This window comes from Haliotis rufescens, unplaced genomic scaffold (assembly GCF_023055435.1).
Source record: "Haliotis rufescens isolate VD_foot unplaced genomic scaffold, xgHalRufe1.0.p SCAF_19, whole genome shotgun sequence".
NCBI classification, from domain to species: domain Eukaryota; kingdom Metazoa; phylum Mollusca; class Gastropoda; order Lepetellida; family Haliotidae; genus Haliotis; species Haliotis rufescens.
The window spans coordinates 14444229-14462272 of record NW_025963879.1 but is presented as its reverse complement, the minus strand read 5'-3'; the positions used below and the strand labels follow the sequence as shown (position 1 = coordinate 14462272).

Sequence of the window (18044 nt, the reverse complement as noted above, 5' to 3'; positions counted from 1 at the left end):
GACCCGAGTATCTGAGTTACCCGTCCCAGCCCCACTACAAGGAATTAGGGATGTCCATGGATCTGTATTAAGAGTATTCAACTTTTTCTAATATGGTTATTTCTAAAATCTTTGTTATTTAATCTAACTATCAAATAAAAATGAAGTGGTTGGTGTACATACTTGTGAACTACTGTGCCTAATTCACACTTTACTAGAGGCATATAGGGGATGCGTTCATGTGCGCAGTTCTGCATGAAAATATTTTTGATAGGTTTTAACTTTCTTTATGTCTAAGCTATAAGGATAAAATGTTTATTTACAGAAAAACATAATATCTTTGTTGGTGTGCTTTTTTTTTGCAAATCGATAATAACAAGAGCATTTACATGTTTCCCGTAATTTCTAACAACCAGCAACATTCCATTTTATGATGTCACTCAGTTATATGACTTAATGAAATGAGGTTACAAAGCAGTGGTATTAAATTTGTTTAAAAAGCACTTCGGCACTCCTCATAATCAGCTTTGCCGCATGCAATACAGGACATGTCACAAAATGAGAATTGATTCTCTTTTTGTTTGATATATAACGCCGTATCTTTGACAATTTGACCTTCAGTCTGACTTGCCCCATCACTGCTTTATATCAGGGATAGATTTACTTACATTATGTCATTTGAACACTCCAATACACAACAGTTTGATTACAAAATCATACCAGCAGCAGTCCTGAGCATGTTCTTGATATTTTCTTGCTTATAAATGTAACTATTTGCCTACAAGCATGTTTTATAGTAACCATGGTAACTTCCATTTGATCGGAATTAATCCTGACACACCATTTGTGATTACTTTGCCAATCCAAATGTGGAACCACACATTTGATAAGAAGGGAGATAACTCTCAGCCTGAGTAGACTTACTTGTGGCCAGAGATCGCCCTTAATCCAATTACCACTACTCTATCCAGCACTTACCATCTCCTGGTGTCACTTCTAGCTCTGCCATCACAGCTGAGTGGCTGAATTACAAGGTGAATCCACCACCTTGAGTCAGCAGACAATTCGGGATAATTGCGGATCGGTAGTATATTTGTTGAAAACAAATGTGCAGTTGAAGGAGAAATTTTCATTTTTGTATAAAATTACCTGGTTGGAATTCCCGGTTAGAATATTTCTGCAGCAACCTATGCTTGTTGTACAACTAAATGGATTAGGTGGCCTGGCTCAGTGACTTGGTTGGTAGTTTGTCTACATGTCCCGGTGTGGGTTGTTTGTTTGTTGCTAATATTATCAACTGCTGCATTATCTGGACCAGACTCGATTATTTACCAGCTACCATCATATATCTGGAATATTGTTGAGTGCATATAAACAAGAAAATCCCAACAACTATGTACATATATCTAAGATATGGCTGAAACGACATGTTCTCAAAATTGATTTATTTACAATGATTTGTCCAAATTGATAAGTAAATGTCGTACTTTTCAATTGGATATTAAAACAAACATGCTCCTATGAGGTAAATGCTTAAAAAACAACAAATTGCCCTCTCTATTTTAAGATTTTAAAAATTTATTTGGTCACCAAATGTAGTGAACACACAATGCCATTCCCGGATGGGATTCAACCCCCAAAAGTACAGGAATCTGTATTTTACTGAGAAAGTGTTATCCCAAATATAACTTATGTTACATTTGACCATGTTGACCACTTTCTAAATGGTATTGTGTGTTCATAGCTTTTGGCCTTGGGAGTCATGCCAATTTACACTTGTCAGAGGGGTAAAAAAAGTACGTGATCTGGACTACCAAGTGGCTGAGTGGGTTAGATCGCAGACTTTGTGTGCTGGCGATTATACGTGCCATACTCTGGCAGTGTGGGTTTGAATCCCGGATTGGACTCAACCTACAAAAGTACTAGAATATGTACTTTACTAAGAAAGTGTTTTCCCAAATATAACATCTGTTACTCCAAATGTGGTGTTGAATAAAATATGCAATGTTTTCTTTGTACTTTTAAAACACATTGTAATCTTCTGATGATGTGTTTTATATGCAGAAAAGAAGTTCTTTTCCTTCTGATTTGAAATGATAATATTTTCATCTAAATGTTGTTGATATGGGAAACAAATACCCAACAGTTGCATTTTGTACTGCTTCAAACAACACACTCCCAGCACAGTTATTGGCTATAAATACATTTTATTCAAAGAAAAGATTGAGGCTATGAGGTATGAAAAATTCATTTTGTAGTTTGGTGAGGGACTTTCAACATTATTCCATGAGGGACTGATAATCATCGACTCCTTGTAAGCACAATCAGATTACAGATGCTGGTTTTATCTGTAAAGACTCTTACATTGAATGATCATAACATATGTTTTCGTCAAACCAAGGGTATTTTTTAATCATTTAGATTCCAAACAAAACAAATGTCGTCATGACATATATTCATGCAGCTTATCTTAGGAACAGGAGAAACAGGTGGCCCATTTGTCAATAGAGCTGGCATTTGATATTCTTAGAACTTTGTGTCTCCTTATATACCTATGATTGTGGGTTCAAATCCCTGGTTATATTTCTGTAGGTTGGTCATCACTATACCCTGCTTGTTGGTTTCAACAGTGTGGTATACATCTAACCCTGCACTACTTTGGCCTTGACTGACACATAAAGCTGACATGCCATGATATAACTAAAATACTGTTGCAAGAGGTGTTAAACCCAACTCACTCACTCACTCACTCACTCACTCACTCACTCACTCACTCACTCACTCACTCACTCACTCACTCACACACTCACTCACTCACTCACTCACTCACTCACTATTGGTGGTGGAAGGATGCTTGTAACTACGGACATTGATCAGGGAGGGCAAAATAATGTTAACATATGCTGAAGTCCTCTGCTATATTCACAACAAAGTCAGATTGTCTTGTGAGCCTTGACCTTGCCCCGAAGGTTATCACAGCTTGGGATCCCCGGGCTGACTGTCATCATATCTGTCACCCCTTCACCCAGAGTATTTACATTTTGGCTTTGTGCAGAGAGACTGCTATTCTGCTGGTCTTATCGCTAGGAGCAAACTTGGGAGCTGAGTACATAGCGATTGAAATTCAAATTTGTGTCTGAACTATGTCAAGGTCAATTATGACCATTATCAACGGCTTTTACAATTGGTTGTTTTAGTTCTCTTCCTGCCTATTTCAGGAGTTGTCATGCCTCAGTACAGGGGACACAATCCATGGTTTGAGTCTCTGTTGTGTTTATACCAGTGTTGGAGGTCAGATATAGCAACAAGCTCTCTGGACATTCTATGAACTGTGGTACCTTACAATTTACTGTTCAGAGTTCTATCACTAAGCCAGGATCCAAGGTCATGGGTTTGAATCCCAGATTTGCCCTGAATATGATCCTTGGTTTGTCAGCACCATACCCATGGTCACCGACACGGGGGTTAACGTTGTGGAGACCTGCATCACTTCTGACATTCCTCCCACATCAAGCTGACAATTCTGACATTCCTCCCACATCAAGCTGACAATTCTGACATTCCTCCCACATCAAGCTGACAATTCTGACATTCCTCCCACATCAAGCTGACAATTCTGACATTCCTCCCACATCAAGCTGACAATTCTGACATTCCTCCAACATCAAGCTGACAATTCTGACATTCCTCCCACATGAAGCTGACAATTCTGACATTCCTCCCACATGAAGCTGACAATTCTGACATTCCTCCCACATCAAACTGACACACCATGCATTAAACCAAACTCACTGACTCTCACAGTACCACCTACTGTGTGTCAACAGACATCACCTGGTTTGATCATTCTGGTAATTTGCCTGTCCTCATAACAAAATAATTAAAATAACAGGATATTTCTCATGGGGGCAAGGATGCCGGGGATTATATTTCCGGTACTGCTAGCCATGAAATCTGTAACATTTGCCTAATTTTCATTGGATGATTCATGCTATTGTTCCATTGTTTTCATTGTTAGTGAAGCAGCCCATATAGCGACAAGATTTCAGATCAGGATATTGTGGTAAATAATTGACACGAATATTGTTGTCAAATGTTCATGACACCATGGATGTTATGTCATGTTGTTAAAAGTAGGTTGGCCCTTGTGTTTACCTTTGCAAATACTATACTATACATCTGACAATACAATGTACCTGGAATAAGTAATCTGCTTGTATCTTCAAGTTTCAGGTGAATTTATGAATTTACTTCATGAATTTATGTTATAAAAGATGAAATTCCTCACAGCTCCGCAGTGCCCCAAAATATACAATCCAGATTGTTTTGTTAGTTCATTAACACTTAATTAACCCTGTTTGGAGGGTCTTTGCAAGAATTCAGAACCCATGACAGGATCATCCATTAGCTCTGTCCTACGGGACTTGTATTGCTAACTATGGCATTCAATCTCATTCACTCACTCCCTGAATGTCTTAACGATTCCATGCTGACATTACACCCAAGCTCACAAACAAACTGAATTAAATCTGTACCGAGGTGTTTGAGGTCAAAGAAAATCAAGAAACAGGTACAGAAATATCAGCATGTTTTTAAAGGATGGCAAGACATTGCACTACGGCTTCTTGAAACACCATCAAATCTTGTTTGGTGTAATGGAACTTAAGAATGGCTTCACAAAGACCATGGAGTTTCGCCCTCCATGTCTGTGCATTTAATTCAATATCCTTGGACACTGAGATATGGGTAGCATTTGTCGTTAACGTAATTGACAAATGGAGCAGCAATGACCCTAAAACTGATTTCAGCGTTTTATTTCTCTCTAACCCTCGTCAGAGAAGAAGAGCGTATCTAAAACATCTTATTCAGTTTGTGGTAATGACCTATATCCAACGAGATTTCATTTGAGGGTAAAAAGTTTGAATAATCATGATTGATGTGATCAGTGGAAGGCCACAATAAACTAGTATTTGTTTTTCGTCGAAATTGTCCAAAATGTGAGGCAGGATGTTTTTGAAAGCATCTGTTAGTCTTTTGAAAGAAGTATAAATGTTGGTTTGGACTTCATGTATTGTGTAGTTTATCAAGTAATGAAAGAAGGGGACACACACTGCAATTTCCTTCATATGCAGGTACTTGGGGACAAGGTTGGTATTCGGATTGAAGTGTGGGCATGAAAATCTGAACAATTATATATCATAGCCTTTAGTGACTATTGTTAACGATATACATTAGGAAGTTGGATCATGCAAAATAGTGGTTTATTTTAAGGAACAACATTCCCACTCGTAACACTGATGGTACTGATTAGATGAAAAGCTAATTTCATATATAATGGTGCTATTTTTCTGATCAATTGTTGTTTACTATATGTGAATGTATTGCACCTCTATCTTCCAGTGCCGCGATTCACTGTGCAGATATGCATCCCTTAGGCACACCAGAAACCTATGATTGTGGTTTCGAATCCCGGTTCGCCCCGATTATGTTTCTAGGTTTGTCAGCACCACCATACCCATGCTCGTGGGTTTCACCGAAATGGTAAACGTCTGAGACCTGCATCACTTTGGGGTTTGGGCTGACATGCCACGATATAACTGGAATACTGTTAAAAGCGGCAGTAAACCCAACTCACTCACTCACTCACTATCTTCCAGTGGGGAATCTAGAACAGAGGGGGTACCACAGCTTGTTGTAGGAGCTGTCGCAGTACGAGATCTGGCTGATGCTGTATCCTGGTTCACTGCATGTGTGGATTGCAATCAACAGATGGTTTGTCTGATCCAGGTTTGATCGATTGATCGTTTTCAGATGTGATATGGCTAGATGATTGCTGATTTTAAAAAAAAAAAAAATTCACTTGCTCTCTCACTTTTTTCTTGTGTTGTGGATAGACCTTCTGCCAGGCCACTCTGTATGAAATGGTCCTTGTTTTCACCCTGTCTGGCACTCAGCATTTACAAGCAGGATAAAACAAGTCCTGGTCGGCTGGGAGTCACTATACTGTGTCTGAGTGGGGTATTTTTAATCAAACTGCTGCATGGTATCTCAGTGGGCTGACACTATAAAACCTGCATTAGCCCAGACAAGTACAAACAGTCACACACACATGTGCATTCAAATTGCTATATAAGTGAAATGTTCTTGAAGCATCATCAATCTCCATTTCACCCTACCTCACTTTTTAGGGTAGTCGACCAGGTGGTGCAATTTCAAATACATGGCAGAATGATAGCTTAATTCTAACCCATATACTTTGTAAAGGTAAACAGAATTCATTCTTTGTAAATAAAAGCGACTTAGTCCTTTCCATGGTCATAAGAAATCTCTTATGTATGATTCTGACTATTTTATGAGAGCATATGTTTATGAATCACTGTCAAATAGCGATGATACCAGGTGTTCATGAAAAGGTGGCTGGACCTCCAGTGGCACCCATCACAAACACATGCAAAGGAAAGTCAATCATTCATTTGATGCGAACCCATGGGAACATATGGTACAAGTCAAGTTACTGCACAGTGATTCACTCTTGTATCTTCCAAAAAGATAATAAAGTGCAATATGCCTTGCAACAAACAAAAGGAAAATGAGCAAAGTGAGAATGTTATTGCTCTTTTACAAAAGTGGAATTTTTGTGCTTTTTCAAAGTTGACATGAATATGATTGACCTTTGTACTCTTCTCAAAGAGTGTTTTATGGGTCAAGCATTATAAAGGTGAGTGACAGTCTTTGTGTTGACCGGCCATGATATCATCTGTTGACTCACGACTTTGTCATTATCACCCATATCCGGATCTCCTTTTGTGGCAACTTCAGATTTAGGGTATTATATTCTTATCTCCCACTCTAGAAAATTGAAAAGCAATTTTTCATTGAAAATCAGATCAGGTTGAATGAGCTCTGTGGAAGTGCCATTTCTGGCTTCTGTTAAATGTCAGAGATGCACTCGCTTGAATTATGAATGACATCATTACTTTCGTAAGCAACCCATCAATAACGCTGGAGTATCTCAAAATCTGCATTCCCTAACTCATTGAGATGAAAATATGAACACACTGTCTCAACATGCTCAATATGAGTTTGAAGATGATGACAAAATACAAAATCATATTTCCTGAACTGTTGCCACGATGACAGTGACCTGTGTGTCCAGTTTGAGATCCATCGTATGTGTCAAGTGATCATTAGTGGTGGTCAGATAAGAGAAAATAGCGCATCTGTGGTTGGTCTTTGGCAAAGGTCAATATTGATGGACATTGGTAGTCAGGCTTCTATCTTACCAGCCAATATTGGCAAGGTGTGAATGGACAGTCTCTCACTGGATTCCTATCTTCCTAGGTTATCGGATCAATCATTCTGATATTGGCAAATGTTGTTGGCTAACTTTAAGACTGAAGAGTGTTGGAAAGAAATATGTAGAATTGAGTCAAAATTAAAAAACTTGTGGGTTAGATCAAATTGTGTTCATATTCTTTTGTAAGTCATAATGTTTGATTGTCTGCCATAAAAAAGTGTTTTTATTCTTTATTTCTTGATTCTACAGATCTGCCCATTCAATATTTCACAGTTATTTAATAAACTAACAAATTTTAGAACACTCTATTACACTCATTATGAAAAGGGTAATAACTCATGTAATTGTCATGCAAGAAACATGCTGATGGCTGCAATGTTGCCAATGTGACTGTAGCTTTAGGTTCCCTCCAAACAACATGATACATTTCATTTTGGGGCACAGGTGGCCCAGTCGTTCAAGGCCTGGGTCAGTGACCTGGGTGATAGTTTCCTGTAGTGGACACCTATGGTCACTGCTGCAGTACGCCCTGTGGCCCTTTAAATAGAGTTCATTCTCATCCTCATACAGTTGACTGGTGTTGGCCCTACTAGGCCTCCTTATTTTCTAAACGAAAAAGGGACCAGTGTTTGCCCAGTAGTGTAATTCAGTGTGCTTCAGAGTTGCATCCCTTAGCTATACCAGGACCCCAAAATTATTGTGTGAACCCATGTTCAACTGATTAAGATCCCTGGTTTGACAACACAATACTATTCCTATGGGTTTCACCAAAGTTGTAAATGTCTTTGACATGAAATACTTTGCACTTCAAGCTGACATGTGGTAGAACTGAAATTCTGTTCAAACTGGCATGAAAAATAATTCACCTCACTTTCATTCACTAAGCCGGAATTTGTCACTGTCACCAAATGCTGTGAGAGTTTCAAAAAATAATGTTTCCCAAATCTGTCCCTGATCTCCTCACAGTCAGTTGACCTAAATGGCAAGTAATCATCACATGAGGAATGAATGTGTTGTGGATTTATTGTAAGTGAAACAAGATATGATTTGCTTCAAGTAGAAAGGTGCCAACTGCATGAACATTGAGATGCATAATCTGGACTTTACCTTTGTGATAATGGTCCTTGATACATGGTACACAAGCCTCTTGTCAGTGCTACACCATGTCTTCCAACAGCAGACAATACCAGCATGTGCCACCAAGGGCGCTATGACGTAAACTGTAAGTGCTATAAACCTGAAAAAGGGACAAACTGTTATGACTTCTAAACGGACTATTAATTACGTCATAAAGCAGAATAATACTATGTCCATTTGACCCAACGGCATACTAGGTCTGTCCTAACTGGCCAGAAACTATAGTTACCCAACACGCATTATTGTGACTTCACGCGGGGCGGTTGGGTAGCCTAGTAGTTAAAGTGTTCACTTGTCACGCCGAAGACCCGGGTTCGATTCCCGACATGGGTACAATGTGTGAAGCCCATTTCTGGTGTCACCGCTGTGATATTGCTGGAATATTGCTAAAAGCGCCGTAAAACGATACTCACTCACTCACTCACTCACTGTGACTTCATGCCAGACATTAAGTGTCCCATGAAACTGAAGCTGTTGACCCCTTCATTTCAGCTCAGTGTATTACTTCTCTCCAGAATCCCTACCTGATGGTTCAGACAAGGTCACAGACAAGACAATAAGAGGTCGTAAAGGGAGATAAGTCACTGACACTATTGTCTCGAGAGCTCCATCTTCTGCCTCAGTTTCACACCCAATCTGCCTCTTTCATCTGTCCTTTCTCTTCAATAATGAATTGGGAGTTGTGATGGCTGTATTTTGATTGTAGACATCTCCAACACTGGATCAATATTTGTTCTTGCATTCTGTCTGGGAGGTTAATTCTTTTTCATTTCTTTCAGTCATTTATATATGGCGGTAGAACTAGAGCCAGGCAATATCTTTGGGACTGTTATGAAGTGTTATCGTTTGTTGCAAGATAAATCTTGAAGTGTCTCAATTCAGCATTATAATAGCAACCAGTGAAGTCCTACACAGTCCTGTTGAAAATTTTTGGACCAGACAGTTTTATGAAAATTGGTTTACGCATTCTTCCAACCCCAGGTTAATTAAAAGTTGAAGAAAATTAAAATTTAAAAGTTGTTTTATTCTGCCGAATACAAACTTACATGTCCACCACATACTGTACATAAAATAGGAACTCTGCAAGACTGATGACACAGACATTACTAATACCAAGGTACACTTGCACGAAGAACAAAACATACCGCCAACTTACCAGGACTTTTCATACAAAGTAGGGCTGGGATGAGTCCAAATTTACGACCCAGGTATCCAACCCCCTATTACCCAACTCTACCAAATGGAGGTCTCAAGTGTTGGGTAAAAAATGTCCAATAGTGAATTTTTTTACCGCAGCCCTGGCAAAAAGTATACTCACCACCAAAAGAAACGCGAACCATAGTAACATATCGAGAAGTATGTATGTTAAGAACAGATGTTTCCAATGTGTACCACTTAATGACAAAACTCATAATCAGTGAAGTGTTACCACAGAGTGTCTTTATTCTTATCACGATATGCTGCATGGGATTTACAAAAGATGGTGCATCTCGAGTAATGGATCTATGACGTCACATGTGATGTGTTCATGCACATCAGGAAGCACAGGTAGCCCAGTCGTCGAAGGCAGAGTTGCGTCCCTTGGGCATGCCAGAAACCTATGATTGTGGGTTCGAATCCCGGTTCGCTCCAATTATGTTTCTAGGTTTGTCAGCACCATACCCGTGCTCGTGGGTTTCATTGAAGTGGTAAACGTCTGCGACCTGCATCACTTTGGGCTTTCCTCCCACATTAAGCTGACCCGCCGTGATATAACTGGAATACTGTTAAAAGCGGCGTTAAACCCAACTCACTCACTCACTCATGCACATTGGTTCACATACCAGTATGTTTGTTTGTGCATCAAACCAATCTCATATCTCTTGAATATACGTAAGTCTTCATATATTAACAAACATGTATGATATTCATGTTTCTTTTTGCAGTGAGTATATAAAATTGTTCAGATCATGCATACACTGAATTTGCTGAAGCTTAATCTTTATAAAACTTAAAAAGCAGAAGGAATGTTTGTATAGTCAGAAAGAAATGCGAAAATCTGTGACATGTAGTGTAACCATGGAGTTCCATATCATTTGTGTCTTTAAACAATTATCTCACATGACTCACCATGGGTCTGGGAAGTCCTGTGGGCACCCGGGTCCTCCTCAGTACCCATCTGACCCATGTACCCAAGTTACCCGTCCCAGCCCTAATACAAAGATCTGTAAACTGGTAAATATGACAAATTGGCCTTTACATTACGTAATACCGTATTCTACGTAATAAGCACAAAATTTGTCTTTTTACTCTGTTTTTTTCACCAATATATTATTCTAATAAGAGCCCGCTAATTCTAATTTTGAGAGCGCACTGGGCGATTATTACGTCGAATACGGTATATGGTATGGACCATATTGTTACATACATATACACAACATGTTTGAAGTTGCATGATCAGAGATTAGGAATAACTTGGTTAAAAAAAAAAATTCTCTTCACATGGTAAAACAAAATTGAAATGCTCATTGCTTTCTTGGTGGAAATGCTGTTCATGATCCTTCTTCATAGGGCTCAACCACATTGTATAAAACTGTCAAACTTCTTAAGCTGACCCAAAAGAGCTTCTGTCATATCCCAGCTTGTTTGAATGATGACAGCTCAGTAATTAGAGTGTTTCCTCATCATACAAAGTTCAATCCTAAATTTGGTGAAATGGGGACAGCCCATCCTTGGTGTTCCTCCTTTGTAATGCGACTGCTTAGTTAATATTCCCCTACATTTCATCCTCCTCCAATAAATAAACAAACAAACAAACAAACAGATTTATGATACCTCCATGTCAGAATGATGAGATCTGATTGCTTCACATGATCTTGATAAAATACTATGTATCCCACCAAATTTCTGAGCGCGAGAATAAATCCCTTATACCCTGCCACGAAGAAGACAGGATGCACGTAGATTTCTGAGGGGGAGAATAGATCCCTTATTCCCTGCTTCGAGGCAAAAAGCTGCACAATGAAGTCATGTGAGATAGCACAAGTTAACTTCAGCTCAATCGAACAGCTGTTTTCTATCAAGTTTGAATTTGTTTTAATTCTTTTACATTGGCAGGTTATAACATGTCGGTAAGATAAATTTGTTGCAGCAGTATCACTTGGGGTTGATATCAGCATATTTACATTGATAATGAAGTCAAGTTTTGAACTTACGTCAGTTGTCATGTCACTTTCCTGATAACACAAATAAACAAGTACTATATATCATCTCCTTCTACATAGTATTTGATGCAGCTGCAGCTGTCAATCTGTTGAACATGACATGTCCATATGGGTTTTCCACGTTTGACTGTTTGACTGACCGTGGAAGTTTATCTTGTGCTGTCTGTCAGAGGTGTTGATAGATAATGTGCCTGTCATCAATAGTTTGGTGGCAGCACTTTAACCTGATTACATGTATAGCAAGTTGCATGTCTAAAATTAAAGCGGTGATTTAAAATATTGAATTCTGAGGTAGAATACTTCCTTCAATGGTTCCTCCAGCTGCTGTTGGTTTACCAGGGATGAGTAGACTGGGTTGTTTATCAGATAGTCTCTATTCTTGGGCATTCAATAGGGGCAGTCTCTGTTCTTGGGCATTATTGAAGAGGATAGTGAAGTGAACTCAGTGACCAAAAAACTCTGCATAGTATTTTCACAGGTTTTAATATATTAATGAGAAGATCCTTCCCCACTATAAATACTTACATTGGCACAGTGAAGCACCTGTGACCTTTGTAAAAGTTGGAGTCCGGGCGCTGAACATGCAATTTACTGTGACTTCTGCTGTTGGGTTTAATCAACTTTGTCATGTGAAGAAGATATTCTCATGTAACCTTGCCGACTTAAAAGCTCCCCATTGATAAATGTCTCTATTGCTTTATTTCAACACCTGCTACCATCTGACTTCAGGCAGTAAATGCAGGAAATTGTTGATGTTATAGTAAGACATTAGGCATATCTTGTTACTTTGAAACAAATTATCCAAGCCATTTGTTCTTGAGGAAAGGAAATACTCAGAGTGAGTGAGTGAATGAATGCTTTTCAACACCACTGTCAGCAATAGTTAGCTGGGGCTTGTCAACACAGTCCAGTGTGGATCAGACAGACCACTAGATGGCAGCACAAGCAGGATCCTTGCCATCAGGGTGTGATTACACACCAGTAGACATGCCACAAACTGTTGCCGCCTCATCCTCCTTACAGCTGAGTCTTCCATCAAGGGACTGCCCCGGAATTCCCTGGAGTACGGTGAACATCAGTGTAACAAATCCCCAACCAACTCATGGGCAGGATCGGTCCCCTTTATAACATGCATATTGATGCATAGGAATGTCAACTCTCCTCTCCGCACTGATGGATGTCTTCATACTGGAACTGATCAGGTGAACATCAGTGTAACAAATCCCCAACCAACTCATGGGCAGGATCGGTCCCCTTTATAACATGCATATTGATGCATAGGAATGTCAACTCTCCTCTCCGCACTGATGGATGTCTTCATACTGGAACTGATCATTGCTCATATTATCAACAACCTGTTATTTCTGTTCTCTCCCAAATATGATCTTTGTAAAGTCTTAAGCCTGTGTGAGTTTGTGTAATTTGTGACCACCCCCATGGTCTAGTGGATAGTGTCTGCCCGGAAAGCAGAAGGTCGTTGTTTCAATCCCTGTCCATGTCATACCGAGAGTCATCAATAGATGGTATTTTTTGTTACCCTGCCTTGCCATGCCAGGGGATAAAACAAGTACTGGTTGGCTCGGAGTCATTTATTACTGTGTCTGAGTAGGGTAGTTACATTCAAACTGTGCCATTCTATCTAGGTGGGCTCAGTTCAACTCGACTCATTTGAAAATCATATTGCTGCCTTCTTCCCTCACAACAGACTATAATGATAAACAATCTAAGGAAACTGATAGAAATTAATTCACAGTACAGGTTTATTCAAAGATGACATTTAAGATTATCGATAAAGTATATCTGTAAAGTCCTACTTCATTGAAAACAGTAAATGCTCGAATGAGTACCATAAGAAGTAGAAATACAGTTTATTTATAAGAAAGAAATTTGAGTCAATATGTTTTTTATTGAGATAAATATTCTCTATGTTGAATTAATTATCAGATGTTTGTTTTTGTTTGACTTTTATCAGTCATCAACACTGAATATTAATTGCAACACCCTCTGTGAATTGTATTAAATCAACACCATGACAATCAGAAAAATATTCTATTACATCCAAAGAATTCCTGATTTCTGGAAGTAAGATTCTTGGATCCATGCTTCCACTTCACTTTGCCTACTATGCAAATAACAGATCTGCACAGGTACTCAATGTAAACAGCCCAGCCAATCAGAGAGCTATTTATGTAGTGGTTATCAATAGGCATGTCCATTTCCTTGTCATTAATGCAATCTGCGATTCCGATCAGTGTGCATTTCCTCCTCTTTAGCATCAAGGTTATGACTTTTTGCGTATCGACTTAATTAGTGCCAAGTTCAGGAATAAGGCAGAACACGATCAAGCAACAATGAAAAATGTATAAGTTTATTTTGAGCTTCTGTTGCATGTGGAGATCACACTGTACGTGCCTTGGCTTCCAGACTGGGACATTCTGAAATAGACCATACCTTTTTATCAGGAGAAGCGGTCTCGTTTTTGTGGAAATGCTTATTTGTTCAGAATATATTTTTCTAAGGCCATAATAAATTAATTAATAGATTTTTATCTTTCCTTGGGATACTCACCACCTAACATCAGCCTTGGCTCATCTTATTGTTCACTTGTACCCACAAATGAAGACAAGCGATGTATTCCCATTGAGTTGATGAGAGTCCTCCGAAGGTTTCTGTTTGTGGGAATCATATCAATCAATGATTAATGTGCACAGATTACTTTTATGGTTCATTTGAAAAAAAATATAATATCCAAATTAAAAGTCTCCTACCTATTGATCCATTTGAAAGAAAATCTAATATTAATTCATTTTGGTGAACATGGTGAACAATACAATAAGATGTGAATATGTGATATGGCAGTGCATATTGTATGCTAATCAGTGGACTTGTCCAAGCTAGATCAAGGATATTTCATCATATTTATATCAGGATATTCACGATCATATATATAGTTAAACAATGTTCCAAATGATATTGTGTTATATGTGTTACTTAGTGGGGACTCGAGGGCAGGACCCATAAAGATCCGGTGATGAATAGACCTTCAGCAACCCATAAGTGCCATAAAAGGCAACTATGCTTGTCCACAAGAGCCGACTAACGGGATCGAGTTGGTTGATGCATGTCATCGATCCCAATTGTGTGGATTGATGCTCATAATGTCAATCACTGGATTTTCTGGTCCAGACTTGATTATTTACAGACCGCCATCATGGAACCGGAATATTGCTGAGTGCAGCGATAAACAACCACAAAACACACCGAGGGCAGAACAGGAGCACAGCATCCCATGCTTGTGTGGCCAAGATGTGACCTGGCTCTTTGTGTGTCATCACACAAAGGTGTGGATCATTGCTCATGCTTTCAACCACTGGTTTGTCTTACCCAGACACAGATATAGATGGAATCTATTTCTGACTGCTCATAAATGGAGGTTATCACGTGAGTGTGTTTGGGAATGGTAAATATCCTAATGGTTAAGCGTGATCACCTCTTTATCATATAATGTCCGTCCAATCTGTGCTTGAAAAATCTCTTCTATCTCTCAAAAACATTACCTAAACAATTCAAGTTTTCCTGGAATATGCGCATTAATATACATTACGTCAGAAGGTAATTTACGTGTCCGTCGGACAGTGACAACAGTCAATATAAATCCAATTGAAACCTGTTTCTTATACAGCAGCGTAACTATATATGGGCAAAACAGCAATTGCCTGCACAAATTGTTTCTACTTACCTTTCGCGGCAATCCATCGGTCTGTCGGCTAACCCTAGTCTGTACTCATAACGAAGTGCAGTCGGATGTACCCACAGCGACAAAAGGACATAAGGTAACAATTAGGACATATTTCGACAAAAATTCAACTGTTTTAATTTGGAGAAAAAGTTCCAAGCCACAAATATCTACAAGCACTGATATGGAAACTGATTTCGCCAGGCTAGTGTCCTCGCTAAATTGTTTCGCAATTTATATCTCTAAAGCTGCCAAAACATGTAAAATGCCTTTAATGAGCTACATCACAGTTAGACACTGATTTTCTGTATATTAGACTATTCTTTAGATAATAATAACAATTATCCAATGTATCCCAGTAGTTTCTCCAGATTCCAGATGGTTAATTCTGACTCGATCACTGAATGACAAGGGTGATGCCATGTTTGTTTGTAAACACTGAAAGTAGTCCCTACTTGACCTTTGATATTTGCATCTCTACCCGCATATGACCCTAACGAATATCATTTTTTGACAAAAAACCCATCCATTATATGATAAAAAATTTTACAAAGAATTATTCTTGACAAGGTCAATATGTGAAATGATATTGGGGCTTCAGTAAAACATAGTGTTTCATCACGTGGTACAGATTAACCAATGGAATAGCATGATTGTTAAAAGAGGAATAACAACATTAAAGCATGATATGTTCATTATGTGTATGCCCTGCCACAACAACTCACACTTTACTACATCCTGCATACAGACACAAACATCTACAGCTTTATCAGTTTGAAGTGATGCAGTTGGACCCACTGATAAACAGTTTAAATCATAGTATCATTTCCTCCAGATTTACTCCTGTGTATTCTTGTCTCTAAACATGCAGCTTTTCAGGCCATGTGCAACAGCTTCAACAGCAACTTGAGGTTTCAGCATTGTCATCACTCCATCTAGTCCTGCTCCATGACAGTTATTCTTCTTTTTTAAATTAATTTTCACTAAAACCCTGGACATGACTTTGTATTTAATAATTAATTCAATATGTTTTGGCTAAAATCCTAAGCATGACTGTGTAATTTTTAATTAATTCAATATTAATTGGCTAAAAACCTAAGCATAAATGTGTAATTTATTATTAAGGAGGAGGAAAGGTTTAATTGAAAAAACAAACAAACAATTTTTAAAGAAATGTTTTCATAGACAAAGTGTTAGTTCGTCTACCCCTACTATGCCTCTCTGCATGCTCATATTCATATTTGAAACAGAGAGCTAAAATTTACCTCACATATCTGTGTTGATATGTTGTTTTACACCAGACTATCTCAGCCATATGACAGCTGTACTATCTCAGCCATATGACAGCTGTACTATCTCAGCCATATGCCAGCTGTACTATCTCAGCCATATGACAGCTGTACTATCTCAGCCATATGACAGCTGTACTATCTCAGCCATATGCCAGCTGTACTATCTCAGCCATATGCCAGCTGTACTATCTCAGCCATATGACAGCTGTACTATCTCAGCCATATGACAGCTGTACTATCTCAGCCATATGACAGCTGTACTATCTCAGCCATATGACAGCTGTACTATCTCAGCCATATGCCAGCATCACCAACATCACAACAGTATGTTATTAATTGAGTCTTGACCAGACAAACCAATGATTGATATTATGACCAACACCCCATACTGTCTGGTATGATGACACTTAATCGAACAAGTCACTGAGTCTGACCACAGATCCAATTAGCCAGCTCTTGTGACAAACAGATTTCTGAAGACCTCTGCAGCCCAGAATTCCCCCAGTGTCCTCACAAGACATCCTGTTGGGAAATACATAAGAAACTTCCATGGATTTTAATCAGTGTGGATACCACAAGAGGCTTGAGATCAAAATTTAGATAAATTAGTTTTGACAAGACTGTTCATTGCTTGCCTCCCTCACATATTATAATAGAAAATCACTTTCAGCAATACGACATTATATAAAAGTTGGGAGATGATATGAAGATGTATATAAGTGGTAATGCATTGCTCGATAATTGGATAAGTGAGGGTACTGACACATGGCATTGATAGAACAAAAGAAGTTGAACTCCATAAGGGAATCCTGTCTTCATAGATTCTGCAGCTTCTAAATGGCACAAGAAAACATTAACGTTTGGACAGTGCTCACAGTTGGTGTCCAAAACTGCCTATATGACCATCCAATGTGGATGAGGGTATGTTGTCATAGTGTGGGATGTCCTGTGAAGAGGATGAATCAAACATGTCATCTTTATCGTGATATTAAAAGAATTCATGTCTTCTTCACAAAATGCAATCAGTTAACTACATAAAAGAGTATTGCTATTCATTACTAAATTTTGCATGTAATATATTTAGCCTATGAGGAGACTTATAATATATTCGCTTGGTGGCTACTTGTATTTTTGTTCTATATTTCTTTGTTTCAAGGGTTAATGGTCCAGAAATGTAAGTAAAATCCTTGAATCTTTGGAATGCCACAAGGAAATTAGACTGCATGGCATACAGTTGAATTTATTCAGTTGTTGTTCTGAGTCAATGACCTTAAATAAATAAAAAATACCAAATGTTCTTTTTTTTCTCTGGCATCAGTGAAGGGGTAGGCTGAATAGCCTATGTTATTTTTTGAGAAATAAATTGATTTTCCCCTGTTTCAATTTCTCCGATGTGCAGA

General features: G+C 38.6%; 1 protein-coding gene and 1 long non-coding RNA gene across 5 annotated transcripts in view; one reads left to right on the top strand and one right to left on the bottom strand.

The window, feature by feature from the left end:
• Positions 1–18044, top strand: part of LOC124148276 (solute carrier family 12 member 4-like) — a 179986-nt gene that overhangs the window by 64344 nt on the left and 97598 nt on the right. The window lies entirely within an intron of this gene.
• On the bottom strand, positions 13971–15659 carry LOC124148277. Of its 2 annotated transcripts, XR_006862943.2 has the most exons (3): positions 15356–15659; positions 14185–14285; positions 13971–14051 (listed from the first exon to the last, which is right to left on the bottom strand). It is a non-coding gene; the product is annotated as an uncharacterized LOC124148277 (long non-coding RNA). The 2 variants fall into 2 exon arrangements; XR_007221947.1 differs by having other exon boundaries at positions 14185–15659.